We start from the raw sequence: 14,081 nt of genomic DNA, 5'->3' as shown, positions 1-14,081 counted from the left end.
TGTTATTCTAGAGTGTAAAAGACTTCTGTGCATAGTTACGTATGTAATTTTTCAGAATATACATGAGCATTTTGTTAAAATATGTCATGAGAGAAATAATAGTAACTGTTTTGCAGATATGGTAAAAGCATTGAGGAGAATGCAGTCATTAAATCTAGTTTTATCAAGAAGATTTATACAGGTATTAACAGAACAAACGAATGAGAAATAGAGTTATATCAAAATGTCTATACAAGGAAAAACTGTGCCTAAGGACTCAAGAACTAAGCGAAAAGTTAGATATGCTCTTCAATGATGTACAATTGTTAATGAAGTGGATTAGACCTCCAGGGGATGCAACTACAAACTTGCCTAGAACTCTAACTCATAGGTGGTATGGAAAAGAGTTCAATGGATATATAATCAAACACAACCCTAACCTACAAACTATTATAACTGTGTAGATAATTTGATGCCGTTGTTGAGGTTTTTTCATTGCGAGTTTTTCGATCACCTCGGGTTTCTCAAATGTTTACTTATCACTCAATTTATTGTTGCATTTTATTCTTGTGTTGGATTTTATTTAATAACATAGAGAAAATAGATATGTATAGGAAAATTTGAAGAAACATTTCGCGACGTCTACGATATCTAGATTACACTAGAATTGCCTTTCGGACCCCTTTTAATTAGTTGAGTTGCTATGTTAGGAGCTACGAAGGAACATTGATTGGTTCATTTCATTTCTATGGTGCGTTTTCAGGTTTTTATTTTGGGTGCCATTTTCTATGTGTACGACATGAAGAATGTTGCTTTTAGCATATATTGTTTTGTTTTTCAGAAAGTTAACCTATTTTTCACCTTGTTACCTTGTAAGTCTTTAATATAACAATATTTCGTTTTGATTTTGTCTATTGTTTTTGTTTAAGTTGTTCCACTGAAATATATAATAATTCTTCTACCTAATAAAAGTATAATATAAACGTTAACTTAACCTAAAACTTACAATATAAACTTACCAGATAATCACATTGTTTTCAAAAAAGTTATGAAATAACAATTTTCATAGTTAAATCTATTTTTTACTATCTATAAATGTTTATTATACTATCTGAGAAAATATACGCTTTAACTTCTCTACGTCAGTGCGAATTAATATTCAAGATTAATATCAAATGGCTGAAATTATTCCACCTTAACAAGTATGTTCAATCACTAGATAAGGACTGCCTGCTAAAAATCCATATAGTATTAAAAATATATCCTCTCTATTTAGGTTAACTACCACACCTAATAGATATTGATTTAGTCTAATATCGAAATAAATTACATTGAACTTTACAATAATTATTATTATACCGAATTCATAGGAAATGTAAACACCAATTTGTTTGGTATTAATAGATAATAAACAATAAGGTTAATAAACTAAACTTAAAGATTGGTTGTAATATAAATTAGGTGGTAATGATAATTAGGTATAATGATAGTAATTTGAGCTCACGGAATATGCCATCCTCATAGTAAATATAATAATTTAGATCACTAGGTTTGTGGCTAGTGATTAATTATTATCAATGACGCGTTATTTAGAGAGAATAAATATACTAATTGTTATAGACGATCATCTATTATGTTAAGTGTGAATAATTTTAAGGAGGTTATCATTGTCATATCTAATTTTTTTGGCGAGATATGGCAATATAACTAACTAACATAGTGTTTATTATTCAAGACACTATAACATTCTAATAAATATTATTTTTAGTATTATTTAAAAGGAGTAATTGGATGTTTTCCTTAAAAAGTCATTTAATGATGAAAAATCCAACAAATATATTAATTAAAATATTTAATTTGTCTCTCTGGAAACATGGTGATATCGTGTCGGAAGAACGATGTTCTGAGAACGATATTCTGCAGTAATTATAAAACATGTCTCAGACAAGCCATGTTTCATCAACCTGAACATGTGATAATCAGAAGGAGCTACATCTGGTTAGTACGCTGAGTGCTATAGAACTTCCCATTCAAGATTAAGACGATGACTTTGGTCACTTACTTGCTGTTGCTCTAAGCTAATGATACTCGTAAACATTTACATTAACAGAGTTATTCGGTGTTAGTAGTTAATAGTATCTTGTTGATGTCATCATATGCATTGCACTACTTTATGGCCATGAATATGGAATAATTCTCGGTATCAACGCATATTGATGGTTCTCCTGAACTTTTAGGCCTTTGCTTTTTAGGTTTATGAATGTCGTAGTACATCCAGCTCTCATCGCCACCAACATTTCTTTTTGTTGTGTCTGGAAAGCAATGAAACTGCGGTATTAAAACCATTTTCTCCCTTTTTAAATCTTTACCATTGCACTTTAATGCCTGTAAATCTCATGAAAAATCCCAGGAAATCATCGACTGCTAAGCTGTCTGAAGGTTTTTTAGTATTTGAGGTGGGCCTTGCAATTCACATTTATCCAGCTTTTTTGGTTTGCCAATCCGTACTTGGACATTACAATTACCATCTTTATATAGTTAAAAGCAAAGACGACAGTTGAAATATGGCAGAGCATCATCACCATAAGTTTCTAAAAGGGTTTGATGTAATAATTTGGACTTGAGTAATTGACTAATTTTTATTGTCGACTGTTTCAGTCTCTATTTTCGGTCCGACTGATTTTGTTACTATTTACTATCGACTGTTTTAGTCGTGTACTTTTAGTTACTATTTTTGGTTCTACTAGTTTCATTCAACTGATTCTTACACAGATTTATTTTTTTGTAGTTTCCTTGTAAATAACAATATATTGTATATTAATAGTAGCATTTTGGAACGATATATTTCAAGATTGTTAATGTAATAGGGTAAAAAGATTAAAATTGTGAATGATAAATAGTAAAACACTTTTGACTGTTTTTATGGCAATAATAGGTAATATTTCGATTACTCTCCCGATTTTTGTTAAAAAATATTTCCGTTCATTAATAAATAAAGCATTTACCTTATTTAAAAAAGCTCTAGTAGTTATTGTGCGATCATTTTTAATTATGTCATGAATTAGTTTTTTTTTCTATGATTAGGTATATACTTAATTTTTATTTAGTATTTATGGTTAATGTACATCTTTAGTTTTTAGGTTTTGTTTAAGTTCTATTGTATTGTCTACATTTATTATAGTATATTATTTGAAAATAGCGATTTTTGCAGATCCACAGAACATTGAAATATAAAAGTTATTCTACTTCGTTTAAACTGAAATTATTAATTGCATGTTAATAGTATTCCGTAATTATTTTTTCTTTTCTTTTTTAAAGTTAGTGCGTGAAGAAATATGTACATTTCCGTCTCGCTTCTACTATCGTTGGAATACCAATTATCTCCGTCCTTTTCTCTCCCACAATTTATACAGAAAACAGTTCGTACATCTTCGTCTAACATCACGAATTGAACGAAACAACCGAACCGTGCATTTGACTGAAAATAGTAATTACTAATAGTTACTAATGGTAATTATTATATTCAGTATCTAGTTTTTTGAATATTGACAGTTTCGACTGTTTTGCGACTAGCGACTGTTTCGAATGTTTTCAGTCGATAGTTCCCAACGCTAGTAAAAATGTAATAAATACAGACAGAGTAGGATCTTCTTAGTAGGAAACTATTGGGAATAGGTAGATCTACAGCTTTTCCTTTATTCGGTCTACCAATTTCTAAAAGTTTTTTATTACAATTTTCGAGAATTAGTACACTGTAAGAGCTTGTAAAAATCTGTGACTGAAGTATTTCCTAAATTTAATGGAACATGATATTTTTACGCAACAATTAATTATACTGCTTTTTGTCAAGGCTTCCATCGATCTATAGGCATGTTAATGTTATGCGTGATGCGATATCAACAATTAGCGCCTGTTGAACCGGATGTCTTACGAAACAAGTGTGCCTTGATTCCACGACCTTGCGAACTTAAATATAATTATCTTAAAGCCGGACTATAAAATGGCTCCAAATATTATTTTGTTTTAATATTTATGTTATTTAAAGAATTTTTAAAATAACAACTATATCCTCAAATATAATTATTCACAATGTTACATTTAGATGATGAAAAATAGATTATTGGGTCAAAAATATATATTAGATAGATAGATTTTTGTATTTTAATTGATAAATATTAAACATATATTTGTTAATAGTGGATGATATGAGGCGAAATAATAAAAGCTTAATTATATCACTCAATGGCTGCCAAATTCCTCAAGCAGAATCAGCTAAATACCTTGGAATCCATCTTGACGGTAGATTAAATTGGAAGCATCACGTTAGACAAAAAGCAAAACACATTAGAACCAAAATAAAACAACTATACTGGTTAGTCGAAAGATACTCTCAACTAGATCTAAAATCAAAGAGGTTGATCTATAATACAATTATAAAGCCAATTTGGATCTATGGGGTGCAAATATGGGGTTGCACTAAAAATTCAAATCAACTAGTCATACAATGCTGTTAAAACAAGGTTTTTCGATTGATGACCAATGTCTATCGCTATGTAACCATTGAAGAACTGCACGATGACCTGGAAATCAAATGGATTTGCGAAGTTATCCAAGATTTCACCTTGAAACATGAAAGAAGATTACTAAATCATACTAACGTGGAAACAATACAACTGCTGGGCAGCGCGCAGGATGTAAGCAGATCGAAGCGAACAAAACCATACGAACTTATAAAAAGTGTATATATTTAGTGTAAACTATAGCTATAAGTTAATAATTAATAAATAATTATAATTTTATAATTGAGGAATACATTCAGATGTATTTTCCCGCACTCGTCTTGCTTGTCCCAATTAATCCAAGTACATAGGAAAAGTAGTAATAAATTACTTGTAAATTATGATTGTACTAAGCGTATCTAATAAAGATGTTATAAAAAAAGTCTTGTTAGGCTCCATCTTAGTGTGACTTTTACAACCATAACCTTTTTCAGAATATTTTGTCATTTGTGCATGACTTATGTTGTTTGCAGTGACTTGAAAATGTCTTTGCCTCAGCGAAAAAATGGATTTAACTGGAAAGTGTTTGTGGTTTGTTAATGATGTTTTGTAATTGAAGTTTGGAATGAAGGTTGTGGCCGCAGTTCATTCAGAGACGAAAGTTCTGAAGGTCATCCAAAATCAGTTGTTTTGTCAAAAAACAGTGGTACTGTGCGCGAAATGAAAGAGATGATAGATATCTTCATGTGATTTACCGTGATATTGAGCCATATTTGGGCATTAGTATCATGAGTATTAGTAAAATATTGCATGAATATTTAACTGTGAAAAAGGTATGTTCTCTCTGAACCCCGCATAATTTGACAAAAGCTCAATTATTGCAAAGAAATAGTCAAGATATATAATCGCGGTGCATCCAAAGCTGATCTCGAGTTTACATATATAAGCTTCAAATAAAACAACAATCCATACGGGTCTTCTAAGACGAGCCAAACGAGGATTGTTTCCTGAGATACGAAAATACGATGATGAGATACGTTCTTCGCCATGACCATGTGCAATGTAATGCTTTGTGCAATGCATGTGGCTAAAACAACCACTTATTTGACTGGCAAAAAGGTCGAACTGATGAGTCAGATCTCCGTAGCAGTCCTGTTTTGGCATCAAATGTTTTTATTCTATCATACCAAGAATAAACTGCATGGCCACTATTTTTTTTTGCACCTGAAGCTGTTGATGCAGTTGAAAACCATGTTTTGTCGTGTTTTTTTTGTACGATCATATACTCACAGGATTATTGAACCGCTTGGTAAACTAAAGAATAATCTGACACCAATACGCCTTTTTTTAATCGGTTACATTTCGTTAAAACGAGGTTATAATAGCGAAAATGCAAATGTATTGTGTTATTCATTGAGGTGGCATTAGTTTGCATATTTTAAGTTGTATCTTATATTTTCTAATATAAATAACAGTTATATTTATAAGTTTATCGATCATTATTTATACAGAGATCATCAATATATGTTAATTTTAAGATTTATTTTGTAAATCAAGCCTTTATTGCGAAAACTTATCGTCATATGTGTATTGCCAAACCGGATTACCTGTCATCAGCGCGAATCTCATTTATATATTTCTCAGTACGTTTTCATGGGCCCTTTTTTAATATGTTGCAAAATAACTTCATATATATCTATTGCTATTTGTTTTATTTTGTAATGAACAACTGAAAATATTAATTAAATAATTACTAAAACAATATCTACTAGCAATGTCAGATAATAAATCCATCATAAAAGGGGAATAGGAACTGTAGAAAAAAGACAGTGAGTAATGATAAGCAATGGGCAGATAAGAAGGAAGGATTATTTGGAGACCTTGTTACGTTGAAGATGCTATTAAGTAAATCCCCTAAAATATTTTTAGTGATAAAAGGAACTTACATGTAGTATGAAGAAAGGATGATTTAGATACAACTGTTATTATACAATAATAGTTTGTTTAATGTTTGACGTTTGTTAATCAATGCCGAGAATCTACAAGCGTACCTTTCGAACGAGCCTCGAAACAAGCATAGCGTCAAATATTTTTGTAGTTACAATTTAGATCCAGTCCAAAAAATATTAATAATAACATATACCGGTTATTGGTTATCCACAGAACTTGTTATCCACTCATCATGAAATGTCTTCAGATCATTTTATTGCAAACTCGACACTAGATTTCATTATCTACTTATAATTATTTACAACTGATTAAAATAAAAAGGAAATGAATCATTTTTCCCAAATTAGGGCTGTTCGAAAAACATCTTAAAATTTCTAAAATAATCTAATTTTAAAATATAGTAAAAATCAAAATTATTTTGTTATAGTTTTATTTTGATACGATAGAAGAATATATAGAGAGTTTCAAATAAATCGTTTCAGTAGAACTTGAGATATCATGTCACTTTTCATGAAGGGACATTCTTAACACCTAAATCTATTTGAGCTATAGTTCCACAAGCTAGTGTCTTGGGAACCCTCCAATATCTGCACTATACTGCTGATATCCCAATAACAAAAGAAACAGTACTTGGAACATTTGCCGACGACACAATTATCGGGCAAAAGATGTGTCTCCTTATAAGGCTATAGAAAAAGTACAAGTAGCGGTCAACAATATCTACAAATGGACTGGAGATTGGAAAATGCAGCTTAATAGCTAAAAATCTGCTCATGTTAATTTTGCGTTACGGCGAAATGACAAACATCTATTTATATCACTTGCTGGATGTCCAATATCTCGAGCAGAATCAGTCAAATACTTCAGAGTATATCTCGACTGTAGGTTATACTGGAAACATCATGTTAGACAAAAAGCAGAGCAGATTTGACTCAAAGTTAAGCAAGTGTACTGGTTAGTCAGAAGATACTCTCAAATTGACTTAAAATCGAAAATATTGGGTTTTCAGTCAATTATGAAGCCAATTTGGAGCTATGGAGTGCAAATATGGGATTGCACTAAGATGTCAAATTTACTAGTAATCTAACGTACCTAAAATAAAGTTTTACGATTAGTTACCAATGCTATTATATAGTTATTGCTACGTAACCACTGAAGAGCCGCACGATGAACTCCAAATCAAATGGATATACGAAGTGATCCAAGATTTAGACTTAAAACATGTAATAAGGTTGCTAAAACACAGCAACGGGGAAGCAATACAGCTACTGTACAACAGACAGGAAATTAGAAGATTGAAGCGAAGCAAAGCACACAAATTTGTTTAGTGTGTAAGTGTATTCTTAACTGTAGCTTAAGTAGATTAGTTTTATTTTAATTTGGCAAATATATACTGATGTATTAATCCCGTACTCGCCTTGCTTGTATATTAATGTAAGTAGAACAGAGAACTACTAATAAATTAATTTGTAAATTAAGATTGTACTAAGCATATCTAATGTAATATATAATTAAAAAAAACTGAAATATTTATGTCTCAAATGGTGTCTCAATGGAAAATATGGTAAAATATTTTAATTTTTGCTGATATCTAGAACAGAATAATGTTCTTCAAATCAAGTCTACTAGTTAGTCTAATAGTTATAAACTTTACCATATATCTTAAAGATGTTTTTCTATATGTAACAAGTGAATTTTTTCCATTTAGATATGGTTGTGAATTGTTCTAAACATTTTTTTGTTTAGCAAGAAGTAGAAAACAGCTGAATGATTACATCACCACCATTTAACAAACATGTGTGCATATTACCGAGGTATAATAACACTTTTAGTATACAGTTCGCATACTGCGTGTCTTAATTAGTTCTGCATTAATACGTCAGCTCTCCCCAATAGTTTTTATTGTATTTCACAAAAACCCATAACAACCTGAATGGAGAGATTCGAAACAGAGCTAATAGAACTAATTGGCATGCAAGGACGGAAATATTCACATTAATTGATGAGTTAACAGCAACAGCAATTAATCTTAGTTCTGAATTAGTTAATTAAGTCTCCAGAGCATTTTTATTTTATGAATGGTTTTTGTGGTGTACATCGAGTCATTATTTTGATAGTCGTTGTTTATGAACGCTATAGTATTCAAACTCTATTTATAAATAACATCAGGCGTCCAAATATGATTCTGCATTAGACAGCACTTTGCAATTTTTCATTTATGACGTTTGTTTAAAAAAATATATAGTGTATTTGCATGTATTTTGACCATTTATTCCATTTAAAAAGACATTTATTTAGAAAAAATTTATTCAATATTGAATAATTAAAATATTTTCCATGTTTTTAGAGAAATTTTTTCTCTCTTCTTTCTGGCAACACGGCGATACCATGCGGAAAGGTCAATTAATAGTTGCTGATTAATAGTTGCTTGCACTGATATTTTTGCATTCTCATTAATATATATCGCTGATTAAAGTGCATATGGATTTTACCCCATACAGTAACAGAACTAAAATTTAAAAAAATGTATTGGTTTTTTGGAATATCTAAATAATCTCCTCATAATAAGTTTCTACTGACAAAGAGATACCTATATGGACCCACGGAATTCAGTTCTGTGCGATGTAAAACAAGTATTTCAGATTAAAGTGTCGAGAAGTATTGTGGATGCAACCAGACACTACATGAACAGTTACTTATATTGAGACCTTCGGTTTCTAAATTAAGAGATTTGCAACAAGACTTGAGGAAAGAATCCACTCTCATGTACACACCGTGCTGCTGCTCTTGGACAACACTGAACTACGACGTAGACTCAATGGAACCAAACCTTGTGATTTTGGGTAGATGTATAGTAAGGTGCACTATATTACAAAAAATACTGAAAACTGCTACAAATCTTTATTTTATTTAATTAGAAACTAAGCAAGGGCCAATAGCTTTTCCTAGATAAGTACCTTAACAATTAACAAAGTACAATATATTTAAAAAAAACTTTGACAAGCAACATGACCACATCTAATATTTGCTTTAATATAATAAGACTTGTAAAGATGCAACAGTATTGATGGTTTCAGACAGATTACTGGATTGATTCAAGAATCACAATAGATACCACATGAAGCAAAGGAAATGCTTGTTGCTTCGGATAGAAAATGAAATGAACAAAGACATATTAAACAGATTTCTAACAACCATTTTGTTTGTACCAAAATAATGTTATTTTCCAGCATAAACAAGAAGTGATGACTTGCTGAAATCGTATAAAATTATCAATGATAATCTATGTCTCATTGACATTCATATATTATATCTATTTATGACTATTACTGACTACATTGTATCCATTTGAGTGAGAAAAAAAGGATATTATATTACAACAGCATGGAAAATATATAGTTTTCTTGTTAGTTAAGAATTTCTGTTTCGAAAGAATGAGCTTAATTTAACTAATAAAATACCTAATAAATACTGTGGTAAGGACAATATTCAGTATCAGTGACTGCAAGTCTTCGAATATTAAAAGCTGAAAAAGGTTAATTCTTACGATACAGGTGTTATTTTGTAGGTATATATTTGAGCAATCCCCTTTTGATTTGTTACTATTACGTCTAAACGTTTACGGATGTGTGACTTTATTGAAGCCTCGCTACTAAATATCAGTTATCAAATAATATGAATATGATATATTAACAAAGAAATACAAAACAGAAGCTCACTGCTATTTCAATTCAAAACTATTTCTATTATATCAATAAGAGAGGGGAAATCATACGAAATGACACTTGACTTTAACCAGATTTCATTAATTTATTATAATTAAATTTAACATAAACGACGGCCTTTTATGTATCATAAAAAAGCGAAATCATATTTATAAAACTAATATTAGTTAGCTTTTATTACAAATTAAATATTTATAGTTTCTGTATTAGATTACTTTGTTTTTCATTATAAAGGAATAAATTGCTAACATTCCTGCGAATGTTTTTATGATTTCAAGCGCTTTTATGACAAAAAAGCCTGTTTAACTAGTCTGTAGAAATATCCGCTGGAATGTGACGGTTCTACTGAGAGGATGATTCAAAATATCTACAAAATATGTATAAAATTTTTGAGTTTCTTTATACATTTTAATGAATGCGGCGAGTTAAGTAAAATAAATACGGGTGATATTTGAACGTAGAAAATGAAAATATATAGATAATTTCTTGAAGTAATTTAATTTTCTACAACAAATTGTTTCTGAACAAAAAAGAACTATTTTTTTATAATGAACTCCTATGTCATCAGAAGAGATCACTGAAGCATGAATACCTAATATAACAGTGAAAATCACTTTTAGAAGGTTAACTGAACATCGTAAAAAATTTTAACTAAAGAAAAATTGCTGAAATAATATCGAATGAAGAACAAATAACAAATAAAATGACAATATCAGTGATGCTTGATTTTTCTTCTTTTGAATCAGCATAGCTCTTATGAAAATGATATATTATTTAAAAGAGTGTGATTATTTTGGCTTTTAAAAACTAAAAGTGACCTACTTAACGAATCTCTAAAGACACATACTTTTTCTATTTTTGTAGAAAATAAATGATGCAAAAACACTTTAACTGGCCGCACTTTCAGATCAGAAATAATCTTTGGGTGGAGTTCTACAATCTAGATAATTTTCACTATAAGAGAGAATTCGGTGAGAAAAACTCTCGGTTGGATTTTTGCAACAATATGTCGTTCAATCTTTTCAATTGACATCTGTAGTCATTGGGTTTTACCTCGTAATACACTTGCTGATTCTACCGTATGATCAGCAAGATTGTATGACCATGAATGTTCTGCTTCAATATCGAGGTCGATGGCTTTTCTGCACTAACCCGTAAGTTTTAGGGCATGATATTGTTGTGGTAGATCCACTTTTCACCACCAGTCAGAGAACGTCATAGAAAACTATTTTCAATGGTGGCCATTTTCTCATCCTTTGGATATTCTATCGCAAATAAATATTTGGAAGTTTATTCCTCAACTGCTAAGGCGTCTGAAATGTCTTTTAGTGTTTTACAGTTCATTACTTTGCAAGTTTCTTTTACACAGGCCGTTCTTTGGCACTAGTACAAAAATATATAAAATGATCACCAATAAGTATAACAAAGACAGTAAAAAAGTTTAGTGGGTAAGCTGCCAATATCAGGTAATTCTAAAAGAAAGTCGTAGTTGTAATTATAAAATTGGCTTGCTAAATAACATTTATGGACTACAATATAGTGAAAATGCAATAATTCTGTAAGTAATCCTTCTTTGAAAGAGTTCGATTTTATATTAATTTCTTCATTGGTCTTAAAACTGAGGATATGTGTTGAATTTTTTATGAAGTCTGGAAGATATTCTGCTTCGTGGGAGTTTTCATATGTAACAACCAAATTATATTCCAGGTTGACAGTTTATTCCGAACAGAAAGAATAACACCTTGATGTTTAGGTCTTATAATTATTTGATCAGGCTACTTTTTGGAGATATGATAAGATTTGGCCTTATGTGATTATATTCAAATTTGTTAACAAAAAGAATAATAATAAAAATTACTATATATAGATTTTTTTCTACATAAATTTATATTATTTTACTAAAACTTAAATAAAGCTGGATATAAAATTATGAAAAAGGAAGATAAAAGGATGGTTTTAAACAAATTGACGAATTTACAGTTACAACCTTAAAAATATAAATAAAATAAAGAATCATGCCAAATAAATACATTTGATTTATTATCATTTATTATATTTAAAAACCCCCAAAAGGAAGAAACACATACCTTCAAATGGTGAATTTTACAACAGTATTTGATATAAAGAGCAAGGAACATTAAAAAGTACCGAGTGTATATTTCAATCTATCGAAATATGGTTCTATAATATAAATAAGAGAATAATCATCATAATAAGAATATAAACAGAGAATAATGTTAGATGGAAGAGGGCCATAGGAGCAAAAAAGATTGTTTTAAATAAAACGTAAAGTTAATAAAGACATATTACTATTTTAGAAATTTAAATAAAGTTATAAGAATCATGCCAAATAAAATAAGGGGAAATTAATTTTAATTATATTATTGAGTCTTGTCTAAATTATATTTGTTATCATTGATTATTGTTAAAAACCGTTAAAAAACAACCAAAAACCTTCAAATTGTACATACTCATGTGTATCTATTGAAATACGTTTGCATAAATAATATAATATACATGATAATAAGAACATATACATAAGGTAATAGTGATTAGATGAAAGCGGAATCTAGGAAGTAATACACTTCTATAATATAAATAAGAGAATATATATATGATAAATATGATAATAAGAATATAAATAATAGCATAATGTTGGTTTTGGACCTTTATTTAAATTTTATATATTATCATTAATTATTATTTAAAAACCCTAAAAAATAAACAGAAACCTTCAAATTCTACATTCTACAACAGTATTAGATATAATGACCAAGCGATTTCAAAGAGTGTGTATTGCGGTCTTTCGAAATTGAATAGAAATACAAAGAAAGATGAAGATGGGAGGACAATAGATTGTTTCAAATAAACTAATAAAATTAATGCATTAAAAATAAAATAAAAATATAAGAATCATGTTAAATTAAGTAAATGGAACTTAGTTTTAATTTTATTTAACTGAATTGATATTTCATTTATTATTGTTAAAAACCGCCAAAAGAAACAAACAAAAACCTGAAAATTGTACATTCGGCAACAGTATTTGGCACAATGAGCAAGGAACACTAAAACGTGCACTAAAGATAGCGTAATTAGATCTATCGAAAAACACTTCCATAATATAAATAATAATCGTAAATATAATTAATAAGATGATCAAAACTCGATATTTTCTATGGTAGAAATTATTTTTTTAGAAATATAAAAAAAGAAAGTCAAATAATAGATTAGGTGTGATTCTGTGATTTCGGGACAATGTTATTGTTACGAAATAGAACCCTATCTACTTACCGCGATCGCTTCCAGTCGAAACGTTACGGAACCGCCGCCAAAATCGAGTACTACCCGCGTAAAGAAGAGATACGGCGCGACTGACAGTCCGGATTCACGAATTTCACTTGCCAAATAAACAAAAAGCCATTCACTAACCACGGGCGGCTGTGATCGTGGTCGCCAAGGTGACTGAACGTGTGCCGACTTCGATCTGCGGTGGATGGATGGATCGGGGGGCCAGTTGATCTAGCACTAGACAATCGGACAGCTGAAATTCGTCGTTTATAGGAAACAACGCCGTCTTAAAGTCCACGTTCTGACCATTATTTCAGATGATGATAATAACGATTTTATTCGTGATGACGATTAAACTTGTCCGTTGATGGTTTTTTGCAAACGATAAAAAATTGTCGTATATTAAATTGTTTTTCTTGGCCATATTGCACTTTTTATATAAACATAAATTATGTTAAATTTAAATTATAATTATTGATTGTGCCATTAGGTGGTAAAAAAGTCATGTCGTTTTATACCGAGGAATATTACTGATTTAAATATATTACAATCTGTATATTATAAAATGTATTAGCTGATAGGGCGTAAATCTAAATTTTCATTACATAACAAGGTTTTGCTGTATAAGTTACTACTTGGG

General features: G+C 30.0%; 1 protein-coding gene across 1 annotated transcript in view; it reads right to left on the bottom strand.

Moving 5' to 3' along the window:
* LOC143204010 (estradiol 17-beta-dehydrogenase 11) overlaps positions 1-13,685 on the bottom strand; it is a 56,520-nt gene extending 42,835 nt beyond the window's left edge. The window contains exon 1 of the mRNA XM_076416426.1: positions 13,445-13,685. The gene's annotated coding sequence lies outside the window, so the exon portion shown is untranslated. The remainder of the gene's footprint in view (positions 1-13,444) is intronic.
* Positions 13,686-14,081: the final 396 nt, after the last annotated feature.

This window comes from Rhynchophorus ferrugineus, unplaced genomic scaffold (genome assembly GCF_030347505.1).
Source record: "Rhynchophorus ferrugineus isolate W39M unplaced genomic scaffold, kcgeb_rfMv2 rfM1, whole genome shotgun sequence".
NCBI classification, from domain to species: domain Eukaryota; kingdom Metazoa; phylum Arthropoda; class Insecta; order Coleoptera; family Curculionidae; genus Rhynchophorus; species Rhynchophorus ferrugineus.
The sequence above is the reverse complement of the archived record's forward strand: the minus strand, read 5'-3'. Positions and strand labels throughout refer to the sequence as shown.